General features: G+C 35.7%; 1 protein-coding gene and 5 non-coding genes across 8 annotated transcripts in view; all 6 read right to left on the bottom strand.

Moving 5' to 3' along the window:
* The window catches only part of sip3 (septin interacting protein 3), a 315,555-nt gene that overhangs the window by 92,122 nt on the left and 199,826 nt on the right, over positions 1-23,607 (bottom strand). The window lies entirely within an intron of this gene.
* On the bottom strand, positions 2,461-2,533 carry TRNAV-CAC (transfer RNA valine (anticodon CAC)). The gene has a single exon. It is a non-coding gene; the product is annotated as a tRNA-Val (tRNA).
* Positions 4,777-4,849, bottom strand: TRNAV-CAC (transfer RNA valine (anticodon CAC)). Its single transcript has one exon. It is a non-coding gene; the product is annotated as a tRNA-Val (tRNA).
* On the bottom strand, positions 7,286-7,358 carry TRNAV-CAC (transfer RNA valine (anticodon CAC)). The gene has a single exon. It is a non-coding gene; the product is annotated as a tRNA-Val (tRNA).
* Positions 13,536-13,610, bottom strand: TRNAV-CAC (transfer RNA valine (anticodon CAC)). Its single transcript has one exon. It is a non-coding gene; the product is annotated as a tRNA-Val (tRNA).
* On the bottom strand, positions 16,332-16,404 carry TRNAV-CAC (transfer RNA valine (anticodon CAC)). The gene has a single exon. It is a non-coding gene; the product is annotated as a tRNA-Val (tRNA).

The following is a 23,607-nucleotide window of genomic DNA, read 5'->3' as shown; positions in this document are numbered from 1 at the left end:
AACAAGCAATCTGAACGTAATTTCCAGCAAAGGGTCAAAAGTAAGAAATACATACATATACACACACAAATATATATATATATATATATATATATATATATATATATATATATATATATATATATATATATATTTTTTTTTTTAACGTGAGAAACCACTTTCTAAGCAAACCCAAACCTCCAAACTGCCGTGCAAATTAAATAAAGTATTTTCATACTGATAACTAACTGAGGAAGGGTGTGAGAAACTCAGCCCCTACGAAATTTGGTGCATCTGTTTATCTTTCCTAAGACCTGGTGACTGCTTGAGATAACCTTTTTCAGGTAAAAGGCGAATGGAAACGGAAGCCTGCCGAAATCTGCCAGAAAGGCCGAGTCCCTCATAAAAGCTGGCGAACATGGGTTGCCAGAGGTCACCAGGATTTGTAAGGTCTTGACATAGAAAATGGAGAATCATGACACATGACTGAGTCACCATCTTGCGACCCCAGCGCCCTCTGCAAAGAGCAAGAAATTAAGCCTCCGAGGTCATAAAGGGCCAGAGACAGCTGGCCTCGTCCTCAGAACCCTACTGGTAGCAGACAGACACACATCCCCTTGCATGCTCCTTATTGAGCTGACTCCCACGTGGTCATCTTTCGACCACCCAGTCACATTACCTGTGCATTCCCATTGAACTCATCCTCCATCCCTGGTGAAATTCAACGAGGCTCTCCATTGCTCCATTATAAGGTAAAGTCCTGATTCGAGGTTCTTTCAAACAGTCACTTATCTTTAATCTTTCACTGCACTTTCATTTTCTTTTCTGAAGCATGAGTTATCACAAATACGTGACTCACTTAGCTCAGGGTGAATTTTAACGCAAGCATATCTAACAGAATCGAGTTATCTTGGCATTATATGTGCAACCCTCGATTCACCCGAAATCGTTATAATTATCCTTGTGTAACTGCTGACATTGTCTAATTGCAGATGGTATTCCTAGCTGTGGAACAACTGCTTGTCTTGTGCTTCTTGCAGTGGCAAGGCCACTGCAATAAATTCTTCAGTACCCCTTTCAAGAGGATTATTCATAGATTCTTCAATATTTGAACAATGCTGTAATATCTAACCACGTGGCAGACCCCTGTTGTACCTGCCTGTCATTCCCCAGTCTTCTGACTGACGTGTTAATTGTAAATATATTCCACTTAAAGTAAACCTAAGTGTCTATCTGCAACAGTTCCTTGCTGAAGTACGGTCTTCAGCCCAACTGTTTTTCTATTTAAGTTCCTACCTGACCGAGCAATTGCAGTCAGAATCTCAAAGCGTATTAGTAAGGACCCTGTTCATCAGTTAGACCCCCGGATTGGACCCCTGAACAAGGAATACAGTAAGTAGGCCAGGTAAGAACCGAATAATATAAATATATATATATACTGTATAATTATATAATTTCCAAGAAAGGGTCAAACGAGCAATATAAATACAATATTTAGCAAAGAGTCAAAGCAAGCAGTATAAATATAATTCCCAGCAAAGGTCTAAGCAACCAATATAAATATAATTTCCATCAAAGGGTCAAAGTAAGCAATATACATATATCAAATAAGCATTATAAATATAATTTCCAGCAAAGATCAAAGCCAGCAATATTAATATAAGTTTCAGGAAAGGGTCACTGCAAGGACTATAAATATAATTATTATCATTATTAGCATACACTTCAGTATGTTTGTGTATTATAATTCCCACTGATCTATAAATGATATGGAGACGTTGATGAAAGTTAAGATTGTAATTATTACTCTTTAGATTAGGTTAGGAAAGGTTAGGCTGAGGTGTCTCTTTGTATATATCATTGCCTTTTTCATGCCTTTAATCATGATATTTCATTTCTGTCCAGTGACTGCACACATGGAATCATAAACAAATACGGATAGACTTCTTGCTATATACAGTACTTGCACTTGCCAAATGGCACTTATTGATGCATGTATATGTAGATACCAGCAAATTCTATAAAATGTCTAATCATAGGCCAAATGGGCATCAAAAGTATAATGCAAGTGTGCTAAGGCATCATTTACAAAATTATATAACATATAATTAGACTTAGATGAGAAAATAAGGACGTTTGTTATGTAAACAAACAGACTCTCCTCATTTGGTAAGGAAGGTTTCCACTGTGTGGTGTTTATGTGCTTCCACATTCCGATTCCCAAAGGCAACAGGTGTTTACATGGATGATAACTGGATAAAATAGACTGTGAGACTACTGTTTCTCAATTAGTAAGCACAGGCAGGTTAACCAGGTAGATGTAAATACATCCATCATAATGACCTAATGATTACAAATGCTTTTCATAACGTTATGAAATAATATGTCCTATGGGCGACAACATCATACCAACCAGCACACTTCAAAGGTACGTGTAAGCAATGGACGAAAAAGCCTGCTGAAACACGACTGTAATGCAGATGTTTCCGCCCGGGATCGAACCGGGGACCTTGCGCGTGTGAAGCGCACGTGATAACCACTACACTACGGAAACATGTTTAAACATGATTGTAATTTTTTGTTGCACTACTTGTAATATTAACTAGTTTTACTCCACGAAAGGGCTCTCATATCTCCTTTGAATGAGTTCAAATTTCTCATTCTATAGCTCGTTGGTGTGCTACTTAATCAGCATGACTTAATTAAATGCAGTATTCCATTAACTCAGGATAAAACCTACTTACTGTCAGATAAAAACTATGATAAGATTTTACATTTCAGCAGAACTTCAGGTTGTTTATAGATTTGATGGAATTAAAAAAAAGTAACATAACAATAAACTAATAATAATGGACATGGCCTTTTGGCTTGTTCCATGAGAATGTGTGCATGCTATGAATAATAATAATAATAATAATAATAATAATAATAATAATAATAATAATAATAATAATAATAATTAAATACAGTGACCATTACTGAAAATTGAGACTGAGTCTCTGAAGAGATAAAACAAGACAAAAAGAAAAAAACAACAAATATAAACAAGACAACGAGCAATAAGAAATAACAAAAAAGAACTAACCGACGGTCGTGGAATGTTTCAATGCCTGCCGTTGATTTTTCTCTTTCTCGTTTAAGCTTTTGTTTTTATGTTTTAACTACAAAAACCTGGCTTCCTATCTTTCCGTATCGTCACTGATTCCGTTTTAGTTTTCTTTTGGGAGGATACGTATCCATTTCGTAAGCTTCGTGGGGCGTTTCTTATATAACGATTATTAAATAGATATTGTACACTGTGGCTTTTTTTTTATTATATTGCTTTCATCTGTATATATATTCCTGGGCTGTGTCCAACCGCTTTCCTGGTGATACTGATTCATCTACAAAGGAAAACTCGTTCTTTGGCCACTCCAAAAAGATTCTGTTGCATATTTTGCGCAGTAAAGTACTAAATTGCGTTAGTCCACTCCCATCATCAGGGCTCCTAAAAACACTGATATCAAGTCAGGAAATTGATGCTAAAGACTGCCAAAGTACCTAATACATAAATAAAATGATTCTGCAGTCAGCACTTAGCCCAACAAAAAAATGAAAACTATAAACAGAACGTAACGTCGGGAAATTATATAAATATATCAGAAAGTATACAATACAGACTTATTGTTTACAGGTGTGGCTGAAAACTCCATGGGCTTTGAAAAGAATACTCAAAGAGGATGAGAGAGAGAGAGAGAGAGAGAGAGAGAGAGAGAGAGAGAGAGAGAGAGAGAGAGAGAGAGGTGAGTAATTAGCAGCACTATGGTAGTAATTTGATTGTTCAAAGAAGGCAAAAGCTTCTTGATTTGCAGTGATTCTAAAGGAATAAGCGGAACAGAGTCGGTGGTCTGAGAAAATATTTTGAAATAATTATACCGAATATTGGGCTTACATCAAATTCAGTATTCTTTTCAAAGCCTATGCACTTTTCAGCCACACCTCTCACAGTAAGTCTGCCTATACCTCTTTGCATTGTACACTTTTTTTTTATATCTACAGTATATTATTTCCCGAGACTGTGTCCTGTTCTCACTTTTCATTTTACAGTTAACTTGAGATTTAAATGCACTGGAAAAAAGTCTAATTTCAAACGGGCTTAATCACTCTCTCTTTCTTCTTAAACTTTTCTTTTTCCTGAAATTTTTTTTAGGGGCCAAGATGCCAATAACTGATGACATGGAGACGTTGATGAAAGTCAAGATTATAATTATCTCTCTTTAGGCCAGGTTAGGAATTATTAGTCTGAGATGTTTCTGTATATAACATTGCCTTTTTCATGCTTTTAATCATCTCATTTAATTTCTGTCATGTGACCACACACATGGAATCATATACATATACGATTAAAGACTTCTTGCTATATACAGAACATGCATTTGCGAAAAGGCACTTATAGATACGTGTACGGTATATGTAAATAACAGCAGTCTCTATAAAATGTCTAATTGAACACCAAAGGTATAGAGCAAGTGCGCTAAGGCATCATTTACAAAATTTTATACACATATAATTAAACCTAGATAAGAAAATAAGGTCGTTTAATATGTATACAAACAAACTCTCCTCACTTGGTAAGCAGTGTCAGGTTAACCAGGTAGATGTAAATACATCCAACATAGTGACCTAATGACTCCCGATGCTTATCATAATGTTATGAAATAAGATGTCCTATTAAGCGACAGCATCATACCAGTACACTTCAAAGATATGTGTAAGCTGTGAACGAAAAAGCCTGTTGAAACACGAGTTTTATGCAGATGTTCCCGCCCGGGATCGAACCGGGGACCTTGCGCGTGTGAAGCGCACGTGATAACCACTACACTACGGAAACATGTTTCAACACGACTGCAATTTTTTGTTGCACTGCTTGTAATATTATCTAGTTTTGCTCCACGAAAGGGCTCTTGTTTCTCTTCTGAATGAGTTCAATTTTTAATTCTGTAGTTGCTTGGTGTTGCTACCTAATCATTATGATTAAAGTAAATGCAGTATTCCGTTGACTCAGGATAAAACCCATTTACTGTCAATAAATACTATGGAAAGATTTTGCATATCAGCAGAACTTCAGGTTGTTTGCATATTTAAAGGAATTAAAAAAAAAAGGAACATAACAATCATCAACTAATAATAATGGACATGACCATTTGGCTTGTTCCATTAAAATGTATGCACATCACGACAATAATAATAATAATAATAATAATAATATAATAATAATAAATACCGGTGACCATTATTGAAACACATTACTGAATATCTGAAGAGAAAAAAGATAAAAAGGGGAAATAAATATATATAAACAAGAAAAGGAGCGATAAGAAATAAGAAAGAACTAGCCGCGTGTCGTGGAATATTAAACGTTGTCTGCCGTTGGTTTTTTTCCTCGTTTTATTTACTTTTTTTGAAATTTATTTTACTACAAAAACCTGGCTTCCTAGTTTTCTGTATTGTCATTTCATTTAATATTCTCATCGATATGTTACGTATCTACATCGTAACTTTCGTTCAGTTACACAGGAAAAATCCTTTTTTGGCCACTTAAAAAAAAAAAAAAAACATTCAGTTGCATCTTTTGCACAATAAATATTAAACTTCCTTTTATTCTTGCCTACTTAAAGTATTTTTTATTTACTTAATTTAATCGAACAGGACAGCAAGAAGAATGGCAGTCGTATCTCTTGTTCATTTAAACCGTTTAGGTAAACCATTCCCATCATCATAAAAACACGGATATAAAATCAGGAAATTGTAGTCTACATAGTTATCCAAGTGGCTAATACATACACAAAATATCTACTTATATGATCCTAGTCAGTTTTTAACCCAACTGAAAAATGAAAAGTGTGAACAGAACATCTTCATCATAATATTTTTCGACATTGAGTTCTATTCTCAGTTTTTATTTTACAATTAGCTTGAGATTTAAATGTACTGGAAAAGTCTCATTTAAAAGACGGTCTTAATCTCTCTTTCTCTCTTCTTAAACTTTTCTTTTCCCCGTATTTTTCTTTTCCTTAGGGTCAAGATGCCAATAACTGATCGAATTATAACAACGAAGTGGCGTCACAGATTGCTCTCATCTGGTTACATCAACCCCCAGAAGCTACTTGCGGTTGATGTGAAGATTTGAAGTTGATCGGTGAAGGTCTGTGTTTGGTTTATTAGTTAATTATGCCAACCATAGGTAATAATGGTCAGGAACACGCAACAGAAATATAATTTTCAAGAAATTATCAGAGAAAGGTAATACTGTATTACTGCAATTTTTAGCGAAGTACTGAAAGCAAGCAATTTGAATCTAATATCCAGCAAGGGTCAAAGCAAGCAGTATAAATATAATTCCCAGGAAGGGTCAAAGCAAGCAATATGCATATAATTTCCAGCAAAGGGTAAGAGCAATATAAATATTTCTAGCAAAGGGCCAAACCAAGCATGATAAGTATAATTTCCAGCAAAGGGTCATCGCAAGGAATAGAAATATAATTTCCTGCAAGGCGTCAAAGCAAGAAATATTAATATACTTGTCATCATTATTAGCATAAACTTTAGTTTTCACAGGTATGTTTGTATATTGTAATTAATATTGATCCATAAATAATATGGAGACGTTGATGAAAGTTACATTATAACTAAGTTATGAAAGGTTAGGCTTAGGCGTCTCTTTGTATACCATTGCCTTTTCCATGCTTTTAATTATGACATTTCATTTCTGCCATGTGACTACAACATGGAATCATATACATATACGTATAGACTTCTTGCTATATATAGTACATGCACTTGCCAAAAGGCACATATAGATACATGTATATGTAGATACCAGCAGCTTCTACAAAATGTCTAATTATACGCTGAATGGACATCAAAACTATTGTGTAAGTGTGATAAGGCATCATTTACAAAATTTTATAAACATATAATTAAGCTTAGATGAGAAAATAAGGCCATTTATTATGTAAACAAACAGATTCTCCTCACTTGTGTGGTGGTTATGTGCTTCCACATTTCGATTCCCAAAGGTAACAGGTGTTTACATGAATGATAACTGAATAAACTAGACTGTGAGACTTCTGGTTCTCAATTAGTAAGCACAAGCAGGTTAACCAGGTAGATGCAGAATATACAGCCACCATAATGACCTAATGACTACAGATGCATTTCATAATGTCATGAAATAAGCGACAGCACCATACCAACCAGCACACTTCAAAGGTATGTGTGTAAGCAATGGACGAAAAAGCCTGCTGAAGCACGAGTGCAATGCAGATGTTTCCGCCCGGGATTGAACCGGGGACCTTGCGCGTGTGAAGCGCACGTGATAACCACTACACTACGGAAACATGTTTAAACATGCTTGTCATTTTTTGTTGGGCTTGCTTGTAATAGTAGGTAGTCTTGTTCCAGGAAGGGCTCTTGTTTCTCCTTTGAATGAGTTCAATTTTTAATTCTGTAGTTGCTTGGTCTTGCTACCTAATCAGTAAGACTAAATTAAATGCAGTATTCCACTGACTCAGGATAAAACCCATTTACTGTCAATAAGTACTATGAAAGATTTTGCATTTCAGCAGAACTTCAGGTTGTTTGCAGATTTAAAGGAATTAAAAAAAAAAGTAACATAACAATAAACTAATAATAATGGGCATGGCCTTTTGGCTTGTCCCATTAGAATGTGTGTGCACTATGAATAATAATATTAATAATAATAATAATAATATATACCAGTGACCATTACTGAAACTTGAGACCGAGCCTCTGAAAAGATAAAACAAGACAAAAAATGGAAAAAAGAACAAATATAAACAAGACAAGGAGCAATAAGAAATAATGAAAAAGAACTAGCCGACGGTCCTGCAATGTTTAAATGTCGTCTGCTGGTGATTTTTCTCTTTCTCGTTTTATTTAAGTGTTTATGTTTTAACTACAAAAACCTGACTTCCTACCTCTCTCTATCGTCACTGATTTCGCTTTCGAGTTTTCCTTTTGATAGGATACGTATCTATTTCGTAAGCTTCATTGGGCGCTAATTGTAAAACGATTATTAAGTAGACATTGTACAATGCGGCTTTCTCTTTATATTGCCTTCATCTGTATATATTTCTGAGCTGTGTCCAACTGCTTTCCTGGTGATAACGATTCATCTACACAGGAAAACGCCTTCTCTAGCCACTCCAAAAAGATTCTGAGGCATATTTTGCGCAGTAAAGTACTAAATAGCGTTTATATCGGTATACTTAATTAAGCATAAACAAAAGAGAGAAAAGAATGCCAATGATTTCTTTTGTTCATTTAAACCAGCGTTTCGTTAGTCCATTCCCATCATCAGGGCTACATAAAATTGATTTTAAAGACTTGCCAAAGTACCTAATGCATAAATAAAATGATTCTGCAGTCAGCACTTAACCGAACAGAAAAATGAAAACTATAAACAGAACTTAACGTCGGGAAATTATATAAATATCAGAAAGTATACGATACAGACTTATTGTTTACAGGTGTGGCTGAAAACCCCATGGGCTTTGAAAAGAAGACTCAAAGAGGATGAAAGGGGAAAAAAGAAGAGAGAGAGAGAGAGAGAGAGAGAGAGAGAGAGAGAGAGAGAGAGCAATTAGCAGCAATCTGGTAGTAATTTCACTGTACAAAGAAGGCCACAACTTCTTGATTTGCAAAGATTCTAAAAGAACAAGCGGAAGACAATCGGTGGTTTGAGAAAGTATTTTGAAATGATCATACCGAATATTGGGCTTACATCAAATTCAGTATTCTTTTCAAAGCCTCTGCACTTTTCAGCCACACCTCTCAACAGTAAATCTGCCTATACCTTTTTGTAATGCACATTTTTTTTATATCTACAGTATATTATTTCCCGAGACTGTGTCTTGTTCTCACTTTTCATTTTACAGTTAGCTTGAGATTTAAATGCACTGGAAAAGTCTAATTTAAGACAGGCTTAATCTCTCTGTCTCTCTTCTTAAGCTTTTTTTCCAGAAAATTTTATAGGGCCAAGATACCAATAACTGATCGATTTATAATAACTAAGTAGCGGTGCAGATTGCTCTCATCTGGTGACATCAATCCCCAGCTCCAACTTGGGGATAATGTGAAGATTTGAAGTTGATCGGTAAGGGTCTATGTTTTGTTTGGCAGCTAGTTAAGCTGAAGATAGGTATTAACAGGCAGGAACAAGTGACAGAAATGTAATTTTAAGGAAATCTTTGGAGAAAGATAATATAACTGTAATTTTCAGTGAAGTACTGAAAGCAAGCAATTTGAATGTAATTCCAGCAGCGCTTGAAAGCAAGCAGTATAAATATAAATCCCAGTAGGGTCAAAGCAAGCAATATAAATATAGTTTGCAGCAAAAGGTCAAAGCAAGCAATATAAATATAATATGTAGCAATATCAAATCAAGCACTATAAATATAATTTCCATCAAAGGGTCACAGCAAAATATATGAATATGATTTTTATCATTATTAGCATACACTTCAGTTTTCACAAGAATGTTTGTGCATTGTAATTCCCATTGATCCATAAATGATATGGAGACGTTGATGAAAGTTACGATTGTAATTGTCACTCTTTAGGTTAGGTTAGGAAAGGTTAGGCTGAGATGTCTGAATATATCATTGCCTTTTTTCGTACTTTTAATCGTCATTTCATTTCTGTCCTGTGACTACACACATGCAATCATACACATATACGGATAGAGATTTCTTGCTATATACAGAACAAGCATTTGGCAAAAGGCACTTACAGATACATGTACAGTATATGTAAATAGCAGCAGTTTCTATAAAATGTCTAATTAGACACCAAAGGTACAGTGGAAGTGTGCTAAGGCATCATTTACAAAATTTTTTACACTTGGTAAGGAAGATTTTCATTGTGTGGTGTTTATGCATTTCCACTTTTCCATTCCCAAAGGAAACAGGTATTTATTGGATGAAAACTAAATAAACTAGACTTTGAGACTACTGTTTCTCAACCAGCAAGCACATTCAGGTTAACCAGGTAGATGTAAATACATCCAGCATAGTGACCTAATGCTTACAGATACTTTTCATAACGTCATGAAATAAGATGTCCTATTAAGCGACAGCCATACCATACCAACTTCAGCAATGGACAGTCTTCAAAGATGTATGTGTAGGAGCAATGGACTTGTCATTTTGTTGGGCTTGCTTTATGTAAATAGAGGTAAAAAGTCTCTTGTTTCTCCTTTGAATAGGTTGTTGCTTGGTGTTGCTACCTAATCCATATGTTTATGCAGTATTCTGTTTCGGAATAGAACCTGTTTACTGGCAGGACTACGATTTTGCATTTCAGGGGACTTTGCGCAGATTTAAAGGAATTAAAAAAGTAACATAATAAAATAATAATAATGGTGATTTTGGCGTGCACAAGGATGTGTGATAATCATCACTACACTGAAGTGATAAAACAAGATGTTTAAACATGCCTCGTCATGCGATTTTGTTCTGCTGGCGATTTTTTTTAATATTTATTTTAAGTTTTGTGTTTAACTTTTTCCTGACTATCTCTCTTTATCTTGATTTCTTTAGAGTGTTCTTTTGGATAGGAAGTATCAAATTTCCTAATTCTATAACTTATTTGAATATTTGCACTGCGGCGTTTTTATATTTGGCCTTCATCTCTATATTTCTGGGCTGTGTCCATGACTTAATTGATTCATGCATTATTCCCACTAACTCCAAAGGTAAAAACCTACTTTTTACTGTAAGATAAAAACAATGACTATAAGGATCTATTCCCATCATCAGGACTACAGAAACCCTGACATCCAGTGTACGGACTTTATAGATTTGATGTTACAATTGGAAAAAACGCTGTAACAACAATAATGTTGGGCAATTATATAAATATCAATAATAATGGACAATGGCTTATTGTTTTGAAAACTCCATGAGTTTCGAAAAGAATACTCATTAGAGATGTGTGTAATCATAATAATGTCAATAAGGTACAATGCAAGTGTGATAAGGCAATAATAATAATATAAATAATAATAAGGTCATTTAATATTATGCAAACAAACTAATCACTTGGTAAATAAGGTTTTCATTGCGTGGTTTGTTGTCTCCACTTCCATTCCCAAACAACAGGTGTTTAGAGGATGATAACTAAATGAACACTGTGAGACTGTTTAGTCAATTACTGAAGTCAGATTAAAAAAGATAAAAAAAAGGACCTAATGATTACAAAGGATAAATATAAACAAGACGTCCTCAAGGAGCAATAAGCAATGGACGAAAAAAAGTGTAATGCAACGGGGATCGAAAGAGGAAACACTGTAAACATGTTTAAAACATACTCGTCATGTTTTGTTGGCTGCTTTTAATATGTAAATACTTTTTTCCATAGAAGAGGGCTCTTGTTTCTCCTTTGAATAAGTTTCAAATTTCTAATTCTCTATAAGCTCGTTGGTGTTGCTGTAATCAGTGTGACAATTGAATGCATTATTTTTCTCTTTCTGTAAGATTTAAGATTTTGCATTTTATGTTTTAGATTTGATGGAATTAAAAAAGTAACAACAATAAACTAATAATAATGGACATGGCCTTTTAACAGGTTACATTATGTTTTTCTATATGGGACTGAGTCTGAAGAGATAAAACAAGATAAAAAGGAAGAAAAGGATAAATATAAACAAGACGAACAATTAACCTTGGAATTTAAATGCCTGCCGTTGATTTTCTCTTTCTCGTTTAAGTTTTTATGTTTTGCTATAAAACGAAATTCTCCATATGTTTCTATTTATGAGTTCCGTTCTTTAACAGGCGGTTCTATTTCGTGGGGCGTTACTTATATAACGATTATTAAATAGATATGTACACTGTGGTTTTTATATTGCTTTCATCTGTATATATTCGTGGGCTGTGTCCAACTGCTTTCCTGGTGATATTGATTCATCTACACAGGAAAACTCCTTCTTTGGCCGCTCCAAAAGATTCTGTGGCATATTTTGCCCAGTAAACTGCTAAATTGCGTTTTTATCGATGTATTTAATTAATCATAAACACAACAGAAACAAGAATAGCAATCATTTCTCTTGTTCGCTTAAACCAGCGTTTCGGCAGTCCACTCCCATCATCAGGGCTACATAAAAACGCTGATATCAAGTCAGGAAATTGATTCTAAAGATTTGCCAAAGTACCAAATACACAAATAAAATATCTAGCTGCATGATTCTGCCGTCAGCACTTAATCCAACATAAAAATGAAAACTGTGAACAGAACATAATGTCGGGAAATTATATAAATATCAGGAAGTAGAAAATACAGATATATTATTTAGAGGTGTGGCTGAAAACTCCATGGGGATTGAAAAGAATACTCAAAGAGGGTGAAAGGGGAACAAAGAAGAGAGAGAGAGATAGAGAGTTGAGTAATTAGCATCAATGTGGAAGTAAACTGATTGTCCAAAGAAGGTGACAACCACTTGATTTGCAAAGATTCTAAAAGGACAAGCGGAAGACAATCGGTGGTTTGAAAAAAGTATTTTGCAATGATTATACCGAATATTGGGCTTACACCAAATTCAGTATTCTTTTCAAAGCATATGCCCTTTTCAGCCACACCTCTCGACAGTAAGCCAGCCTATACCTCTTTGTATTGTACAATTTTTTTTTTTATATCTACAGTATATTATTTCCCGAGACTATGTCCTGTTCTCACTCTTCATTTTACAGTTAGCTTGAGATTTAAATGCATTGGAAAAAGTCTAATTTAAGACAGGCTTAATCTCTGTTTCTTTCTTCTTAAACTTTTCTTTTTCCAGAAATGTTTTTTAGGGTCAAGATGCCAATAACTGATGACATGGAGTGAAGGTTATAATTATCACTCTTTAGGTTAGGTTAGGAATGATTAGGCTGAGATGTCTCTGTATAAAACATTGCCTTTTTTCATGCCTTTAATCATGTCATTTAATTTCTGTCATGTGGCTACACAAATGGAATCATATACATACACGAATAAAGACTTCTTGCTATATACAGAACATGAATTTGCCAAAATGCACTTATAGATACGTGTACAGTATATGTAAATAACAGTAGTCTCTATAAAATGTCTAATTGGATACCAAATGTACAGTGCAAATGTACTAATGTATCATTTAAAAATTTTACACGCATATAATTAGGCCTAGATAAGAAAAAAAGGTCCTTTAATTATGTATACAAACAAACTCTCCTCACTTGGCAAGGAAAGTTTTTCATTGTGCGGTGTCTATGTGCTTCCACATTTCGATTCCGAAAGGCATCAGGTATTTACATGGATGATGACTGAATAAACCACACTGTGGGGCTAACTTTTCTCGATTAGGAAGCAGTGTCAGGTTAACCAGATACATGTAAATACATCCAACATAGTGACCTAATGATTACAGATGCTTTTCGTAATATTATGAAATAATATGTCCAATTAAGCAATAGCACCATTCCAACCAGCACAAGCTATGGGCGAAAAAGCCTGCAGAAACACGAGTGTAATGCAGATGTTTCCGCCCGGGATCGAACCGGGGACCTTGCGCGTGTGAAGCGCACGTGATAACCACTACACTGCGTGGAAACATGTTTAAACAACACTTGTCATTTTGTTGGGCTTGCTTGTAATAGCAGTGCCTTGTTCCGGAAAGGCTCTTGTTTCTCCTTTGAATGAGTTCAATCTTTAATTTTGTAGTTCATTGGTGTTGCTACCTAATCAGTATGACTAAAGTAATTGCAGTATTCCGTTGACTCAGGATAAAATCCATTTACTGTCAATAAATACTATGGAAAGATTTTGCATTTCAGCAGAACTTCAGGTTGTTTGCAGATTTAAAGAAGTTAAAAAAAAGAGTAACATAATAAACTGATAATAATGAACATGGCCTTTGGCTTGTTCATTAGAATAAGAGCAAAATAATAATAATTTTAATAATAATAATAATAATAATAATAATAATAATAATAATAATAAATACCAGTGACCATTACTGAAACATATTACTGGATATCTGAAGAGATAAAACAAGATAAAAAAGGGAAATGAATATATATATAAACAAGAAAAGGAGCGACAAGAAATAATAAAAAAGAACTAGCCACATGTCGTGACATATTAAAACATCTGCCGTTGTTTTTTTTCCTCAATTTATTTACTTTTTCATTTATTGTACTGCAAAACCTGACTTCCTATTTTTCTGTACTGTCATTTCATTTAACTATTCTTATCTATATGTTACGTATCTACATCATAAGCTTCGTTCTCTATACAGGAAAAATCCTTTTTTGGCCACTTCAAAAAAAAATCAGTTGCATCTTTTGCACAGTAAAATACTAAACTTCGTTTATTCTTGCTTACGTAAAACATTTTTCGATTAATTGACTGCACAGGACAGCATGAAGAATGGCAATCATTTCTCTTGTTCATTTAAACCGACGTTTCGGTATACCATTCCCATCATCATAAAAACCCGGATATAAAATCAGGAAATTGTAAAGTCTAAATAGTCATCCAAGTGGCTAATACAGACACAAAATATCTAGTTACATGATTCTACGGTCAGCTCTCAACCCAACTGTAGAATGAAAACTGTGAACAGAACATAATGACGGGAAGTAATATAAATATGCTGAAAGTATACAATGCAAAGGCAGATTTACTGTTTGGAGGTGTGACTGGAAATGCCATGGGCTTTGAAAAAATGCTCGAAGAGGATGACGAGAAAATGAGGAGAGAGAGAGAGAGAGAGGATGAACCGGAAAGAGAGAAAAGAGAGACTGAGTAACTAGCGGCAATATGGTAGTAATTTGATTGTCTACGGAAGGAGACAACTTCTTGAAATTATTATACAGAATATTATGTTTACATCAATGTCTGTGTTCTTTTCAAAGTCTATGCACTCTATCCAGCCACACCTCTCGACAGTAAGTATGCTTGTACTCTGTTTACACTTTTTTATATATTCATCATAATATTTTTCGACATTGTGTTCTATTCTCATTTTTATTTTACAGTTAGCTTAAGATTTAAATGTACTGGAAGAGTCTCATTTAAAAGTCGGTCTTAATCTCTCTTTCTATCTTCTTAAACTTTTCTTTTCCCAGTATTTTCCTTTTTTAGGGCCAGGATGCCAATAACTGATTGATTTATAACAACAAAGTGGCGTCACAGATTGCTCTCATCTGGTTACATCAACCCCCAGAAGCTAGTTGCGGTTGATGTGAAGATTTGAAGTTGATTGGTAAGGGTATGTGTTTGGTTTGTTAGCTAATTATGCCAAACATAGGTAATAATGGTCAGGAACATGCGTCAAAAATATAATTTTCAGGACATTATCATAGAAAGGTAATACTGTATTACTGCAAATTTCAGCAAAGTACTGAAAGCAAGCAATTTGAATCTAATTTCCAGCAAGGGTCAAAGCAAGCAGTATAAATATAATTCCCAGGAAGGGTCAAAGCAAGCAATATGCATATAATTTCCAGCAAAGGGTCAGAGCAATATAAATATTTCTAGCAAACGATCAACGCAATAGAAATATAATTTCCTGCAAGGGGTCAAAGCAAGAAATAATATCATTATCATATTTATTAGCATACACTTCAGTTATCACAGGTATGTTTGTGTATTGTAATTCACATTGATCCATAAATGATATGGAGACGTTGATGAAAGTTTAGATTATAATTAATTATGAAAGGTTAGGCTTAGGTGTCTCTGTATATCATTGCCTTTTTCATGCTTTTAATCATGACATTTCATTTCCTCCCTGTGACTAGACACATGGAATCATATGCATATACGTAGACTTCTTGCTATATATATATATAGCACATGCACTTGCCAAAAGGCACATATAGATACATGTATATGTATGTAGATACCAGCAGCTTCTATAAAATGTCTAATCATAGGCCAAATGGACATCAAAAGTATAGTGTAAGTGTGCTAAGGCATCATTTACAAAATTTTATAAACATAAAATTAGGCTTAGATGAGAAAATAAGGACGTTTATTAGGTAAACAAACAGACTCTCCTCACTCGGTAAGTAAGGTTTTCATTGTGTTGTGGTTATGTGTTTCCACATTTCGATTCCCAAAGGCAACAGGTGTTTACAAGAATGAGAACTGAATAAACTAGACTGTGAGACTTCTGGTTCTCAATTATGACTACAGATGCGTTTCATAATGTTATGAAATACAGTAAGTTGTCCTATTGAGAGACAGCACCACACCAACCAGCATACTCCAAAGGTAAGTGTAAGCAATGGACGAAAAAGCCTGCTGAAACACGAGTGTAATGCAGATGTTTCCGCTCGGGATCGAACCGGGGACCTTGCGCGTGTGAAGCGCACGTGATGACCACTACACTACGGAAACATGTTTAAACATGATTGTAATTTTTTTTTTGCACTGCTTGTAATATTAACTAGGTTTGCTCCACGAAAGGGCTCTTGTTTCTCCTTTGAATGAGTTCAAATTTCTAATTCTGTAGCTCGTTGGTGTACTACTTAATCAGTATGACTTAATTAAATGCAGTATTCCGTTAACTCAGGATAAAACCTATTTACTTTCAGATAAAAACTACGATAAGATTTTGCATTTCAGGAGATCTTCAGGTAGTTCATAGATTTGATGGAATTAAAAAAAAAGTAACATAACAATAAACTAATAATAATGGACATGGCCTTTTGGCTTGTCCCATTAGAAGTACATTATAATAATAATAAATAATAATAATAATAATAATAATAATAATAATAATAATAATAATAATAAATAAATACCAGTGACCATTACTGAAACTTGAGACCGAGTCTCTGAAGAGATAAAGCACGACAAAAAGGAAAAAAAAAGGGCAAACATAAACAAGACAACGAGCACTAAGAAATAACAAAAAAGAACTAACCTACGGTCGTGGAATGTTTCAATGCCTGCCGTTGATGTTTCTCTTTCTCGTTAAGTTTTTATGTTTTATGTTTTAGCTATAAAAACCTGGCTTCCTATCTTTCTGTATCGTCATTGATTCCGTTGAGACATTTCTTTTTAATAGGATATATACCTATTTCGTAAGCTTCGTGGGGCGATGCTTATATAACGGTTATTAAATAGATATTGTACACTGTGGCTTTTTTTTATATTGCTTTTATCTGTATATATTCCTGGGCTGTGTCCAACTACTTTCCTGGTGATACTGATTTATCTACACAGGAAAACTCCTTCTTTGGCCACTCAAAACGATTCTGAGGCATGTTTTGCGCAGTAAAGTAATAAATTGCGTTTTTATCGATGTATTTAATTAATCATAACCACAACAGAAACAAGAATAGCAATCATTTCTCTGTTCATTTAAACCAGTCATTTCAGTAGTCCTCCATCATCAGGGCTACATAAAAATGACTGATATCAAATCAGGAAATTGATTCTAAAGATTTGCCAAAGTACCAAATACATTAATAAAATATATAGCTGCATGATTCTGCAGTCAGCATTTAATCAACAGAAAAATGAAAACTGCAAACAGAACATAATGTCGGGAAATTATATAAATATCAGAACGAGTATACAATACAGATATATTATTTAGAGAGTGGCTCAAAACTCCATGGGGTTTGCAAAAAGAATACTCAAGGAGGGTGAGAGGGGAAAAAAAGATGAGAGAGAGAGAGAGAGAGAGAGAGAGAGAGAGAGAGAGAGAGAGAGAGAGAGAGAGAGAGAGAGGGTTGAGTAATTAGCAGCAATGTGGTAGTAATCTGATTGTCCAAAGAAGGTGACAACCTCTTGATTTGCAAAGATTCTAAATAGACATGCGGAAGACAATCGGTGGTTTGAAAAAAAGTATTTTGAAATGATTAAACCGAATATTGGGCTTAAATCAAATTCAGTGTTCTTTTCAAAGCCTATGCTCTTTTCCATCACACCTCTCGACAGTAAGCCTGCCTATACCTCTTTGTATTGTAAACTTTTTCTATTTCTACAGTATATTATTTCCGAAACTATGTACTGTTCTCACTTTTCATTTTACAATTAGCTTGAGATTTAAATGCATTGGAAAAAGTCTAATTTAAGACAGGCTTAATCACTCTTTCTTTCTCAAACTTTTCTTTTTCCACAAATGGAGACGTTGATGAAAGTTAAGATTATAATTATCACTCTTTAGGTTCGGTTAGGAATGATTAGGCTGAGGTGTCTCTATATATAACATTGCCTTTTTTCATACCTTTAATCATGTCATTTAATTACTATCATGTGACCACACATATGGAATCATATACATATACGAATAAAGACTTCTTGCTATATGCAGAACATGAATTTGCCAAAAGGCACTTATAGATACGTGTACGGTACATGTAAATAACAGCAGTCTCTACAAAATGTCTAATTGGACACAAAAGGTACAGTGCAAGTGTGCTAAGGTATCATTTCAAAATTTTACAAGCATATAATTAGGCCTAGATAAGAAAATAAGGTCCTTTAATAAGTATACAAAGAAACTCTCCTCACTTGGCAAGGAAAGTTTTCATAGTGTGGTGTTTATGTACTTCCACATTTCGATTCCCAAAGGCAACAGGTATTTACATAGATGATAACTAAATAAACCACACTGTGAGACTAACTTTTCCCAATTAGTAAGTAGTGTCAGCTTAACCAGGTACATGTAAATACATCCATCATAGTGACCTAATGATTACCGATGCTTTTCATAGTATTATGAAATAAGATGTCCTATAGGTACAGCACCATTCCATCAGCACACTTCAAGGGGGCGTGAAGTTATGGACGAAAAAGCCTGCTGAAACACGAGGGTAATGCAGATGTTTCCGCCCGGGATCGAACCGGGGACGGTGTGACGGCGTGTGCGCGAAACGTGAATAACTCACTACACTACGTAAACAAGTTTAAACATGCTTGTCATTTTTTTTCAAGCTTGCTTGAAAATTAGGTAGTCTTTTTTCACAAGCAAGCTCTTATTTCTCCCTTTGTAATGTTCAATCTCTAATTTTATAGCTTTGGTGTTGTTACCTAATCTGTATGACTAAAGTAACTGCAGTATTCCGTTGACTCAGGATAAAATCCATTTACTGTCAATAATTACTATGGAAAAATTTTGTATTTCACCAGAACTTAAGGTTGTTTGCAGATTTAAGAGATTTAAAAAAAAGTAACTTAATAAACTAATAATAATGAAATGGCCTTTTGGCTTGTTCCATTAGAATGTATGCACACGATAATAATAATAATAATAATAATAATAATAATAAGCATAATAATAATAATAATAATACCAGTGACCATTACTGAAACATATTACAGAATATCTGAAGAGATAAAACAAGATAAAAAATGAATATATATAAAGGAAGAAAAGGATCTTTTCTTTCATCAGGGTAAAAACCTGATATCATGTCAGAGAATTGTACAGTCTAAAAGCTTGCCAAAGTATCTAATACATAAATAAAATATCCAGTACATGATCCTGCGGTCAGCTCTCAGCAAACTCCAAAAATGAAAACTATAAACAGAACATAATGTTAGGAAATTATATAAATATCAGAAAGTATACAAACAGATTACTGTTTCAAATTGTGGCTGAAAACTCCATGAGCTTCGAAAAAAGAATACTCTAAGGATGAAAGGGAAAATAGAGAGAGAGAGAGAGAGAGAGAGAGAGAGAGAGAGAGAGAGAGAAGGTGAGTAATTAGCTGAGCAATCTGAAAGTAATTTGACTGTGTGAAAAGAAGGTCACAACTTATTGATTTGCAGAGATTCTAAAAAGAACAAGCGGAATACAATCGGTGGTTTGAAAAGTATTTTGAAATGATTGTACCAGATATTGCCCCTCTACATCAAAAATTCAGTAACCTTTTCAAACCAATACTTTTCCAGCACACATATAATATCTACAGTAAATTATTTGGGTTTTCAATCCTGTTCTCACTTTTCATTTTACAGTTAACCTCGATTTAAATCACTTTAAAAGTCTTTAAGAAAGAAAGGTTTAATATTTTTTCTCTCATAACCTTTTTCCATAAATTTTTAGGGCCAAGATAAGAGTAATTTGATGATATGGCGCTAGAAATTAAAATTATAATTATCACTCTTTAGGTTAGGTTAGGAAACGTTGGCTTTTTAATCATGTAATTTCATTTCTGTCCTGTGACTACACATGGGAATCATATACATATATGGATAAAAGATTTCTAACCTAAATATCAGCATATGCACTTGGCAAATGGCACTTATAGGTACATCTCTTATATATGTAAATAGTAGTTTCTGATAAAATGTCTAATTGAACACCAAGGATACAATGCAAGTGTAATGAGGCATCATTCAAAATTTTATGAAACATATGTTAGGTCTAGATAAAAGAAAATAAGGTCGTTTAATATGTATTCAAACAAACTCTCCTCACTCGGTAAGTAAAGTTTTTCATTGTGTAGTGTTTTATGTGTTTCCACATTTCGATTACCAAGGTAACAGGTGCTTATTATATGGATGATAACTAAATAAACTTCTACTGTGAGACTACTGTCGTCTCAATTACTAAGCAGTCAGATTAACCAGGCGATGTAAATGCATCCATCATAGTGACCTAATGATTACAGATGCTTTTCAGTAATGTCATGAAATAAGATGTCCTATTGAGCGACAGCACCATATCATCCAGCACACTTCAAATGTATGTGTGTAAGCTATGGACGAAAAAGGGCGCTGAAACACGGGAAATTAATGCAGATGTTTCCGCCCGGGATCGACTTCTCGCCGGGGACCTTGCGCGTGTAAAGCGCACGTGGAATCCACTGAAAGGACATGTTTAAACGTGCTTGTCATTTTTGTTGGGCTTCCTTGTAATATTAGCGTATCTTTTCCAGGAAAGGCTCTTATTTCTCCTTTGAATGCGAGTTCAATCTCTAACTTTATAGCTCATTGGTGTTGCAAAACTAATCAGAGGACGTTTCGCTCTTCTAGTATTACACTGACTCAGGATAAAATCCATTTACTGTCAATAAATACTATGGAAAGATTTTATATTCAGTCCAGAACTTAATGTTGTTTCCAAATTTAAGAGATTCAAAAAAAAGTAACATGATAAACTAATAATAATGAACATAGCCTTTTGGCTTGTTCCATTAAAATAATATACACCACGATGATGATGTTAATAATAATAATAATAATAATAATAATAATAATAATAATATAATTTGCAGCAGACCCTCTTTTAAACAGGTTCTATTGAATATTATTGCTGCTTCAGCTGCATTTATTTTATAGAAGACTTTTTCTATTTTCCTTATTGCGGACTTCTCTTCAGTGGAGGTGCATGCTAACAGCTCGCCTATATTTGTCATTTCATGGGGAAAAAGTCAAATCTGGATTATGCTTCTTTATATATTCTATACAGTTGGTTCTATACAATTGTTGCCGCGACGCGTTTCGACAGACTCTTCTGTCATTCTCCAGCAGGAGCTAGTAGAGGACTGGCAGATTGCATAGGTCCTTCTGAATTTATACACGGGCTTCAGCAGGGGGTTGGTCATGGATGGCGAATTCTGATTGTTGCGGTCCAGCGAACTTCAAGCCAATTTCTGGCGAAGCTCGATCCTGACAGATCTTCGCAACCTGGGAATGTCATTCATTCCAGCGTTCCCCATTGGCCTGCCGTTGCGTGATGTCATGCCGGCTGGACATCATCGGTAGTTTGGCTGCTATTGGGCTGCGGATGAATGATGTCATTATCTACTCTTTCTGTCGTAGTCGGGGGATTGTCTCAAGGCGCCTCGCTCATCAGGAGCATCTCCATTCTCAGGGTTGTCGTTTTCAGGTATTCGTTGGATTTGGTGGGTGTTCTGCATTATTCTTCTTAAATTCGTGGGTATGAGCGATGCCTCGGCGTCGTATTCATTGTTGGTTTTCTCTCGGCAATGAGGAGCGCCTCTAGCAGGCGCAGACGTCGAGGTCGGCGGCTCTCCCGATTATACTTATATTTTTGTATAATACTGTCGCGGGAGATGGAAATATTGTGAGTAGCACGGGCGTGGTTCATGATGGCACCCTCCTGGGCGTGGCAGGAGATCTTGACAGACGCATCGTGGTCATTTCAATATAAGCGCCAGGGCATCCTCGGACAGGACATACAAATTGGTAGACCACGTTCTTCTGCTTGAGGGGTTTCTTGCTGGCGGAGAGGGGTTATTCTTCATCACCAGATCACTGGGTGCGGCGGTTCTTATAATAAATTACAAGATTTATTCTCTTACTGTCTTCGGTCAGGTGACGTTTTCCATGACGATTTTCTTCATGGAGTTCTCGTCCTCACGGTACTGGGGATGCATCCGGGCCTTATAATGAGATCTTTATATCATCTTGGGGGCAGGTTGTGTGTTCTCACCGTTGTACCATTTTTCCAGACCAGTCCGAATTTCTTTGTTGATGAGTTTGTTGGTGAAACCATTGTTCACCAACATTTGTGCAGCACGTTCGAATTCCTTGTTGGTGTCCTGCCAGGTGGAGCAGTGGGAGGCCCTTTTAATGAAGGTCCTGACTGTCGTGTTCTTAAACCTAGCAGGGCACTCGCTATCCCCATTCAAGCAAAGTCCCAAATTGGTGGATTTTGTGTAGACTGATGTCTTCAAGTTCCGTTCCGTCTTTGTGACCATAACGTCGAGGAAGGGGAGCCGGTCGTCTGTGCTGAACTCGACAGTGTAGTTCAACACACTACATTGTTGGAAGGTCAGACGAAGGGCTTCAACCTCTTCCTCGTTGTCTGCTTGAACGAAGACGTCGTCGATATATCGGGCATATTTCTTCGGCCGCTGGATTCTCTCGAAGACGCGTTCTTCACGGTGTCCATGTAAAAATTTGCAAAGAGGACGCCCAATGGAGAGCCCATCGTAACGCCATCCTTCTGTCACATACATGTGCCCTCTGTGCGTAGTGAAAGGCGCCATCTTCGTACAGATCTCAGCAGAGCCTTCAGGAACCTTCTGGGATGTTCAGGGAGGTCATTGTCGGCTCTCTATAGACTTTGTTTAGGATAATATGGATGGTTTCATCCACAAGGCACGTTAATTGAACAGACTCTCTACGTCCAGAGAAGCGATGGTCCCTGTGCCTGGGGAGTCTCGGATCACTTGAGGAATTCCACAGAGGACTTCAGGCTATAACTGCTCAGGACGTAGGGGTCAGATATGATTTAGTCGTTTGGCGAGGGCGTAGGTCGGGGCAGGTGTTTGGCTGATGATCGGGTGGGGATTGCCAGCCTTGTGTGTCTTGACATTCTTGCTGGTAACCAAGTTCGAAGTCACCTGCGATGGGGGGAAGATGGACAGCATTGCTGGCAGCATTCACAGTGCTGATGATCTTATTAGCTTCCTCTTGATGTCTTCGATGGGGTTCCTCGTCAGCCTCTCGAATTTCGTCGTGTCCGACAGGATGGCGTCAATTGTCGAAATACTCCTCCGTACGTATAAGGACAAAAGCTGCTGTCTTGTCAGCGCGACGCACTGTGATGCCTTCCTTTTCCCTCAGCTCCTTTCGCAGCTTTCCCTCATCTCACAGCGCAGACTCACTGTC

Source organism: Macrobrachium rosenbergii, chromosome 55, assembly GCF_040412425.1.
Source record: "Macrobrachium rosenbergii isolate ZJJX-2024 chromosome 55, ASM4041242v1, whole genome shotgun sequence".
Lineage (NCBI taxonomy): Eukaryota > Metazoa > Arthropoda > Malacostraca > Decapoda > Palaemonidae > Macrobrachium > Macrobrachium rosenbergii.
Note: the sequence above shows the minus strand (reverse complement) of the source record. Positions and strands in the feature narration are given on the sequence as shown.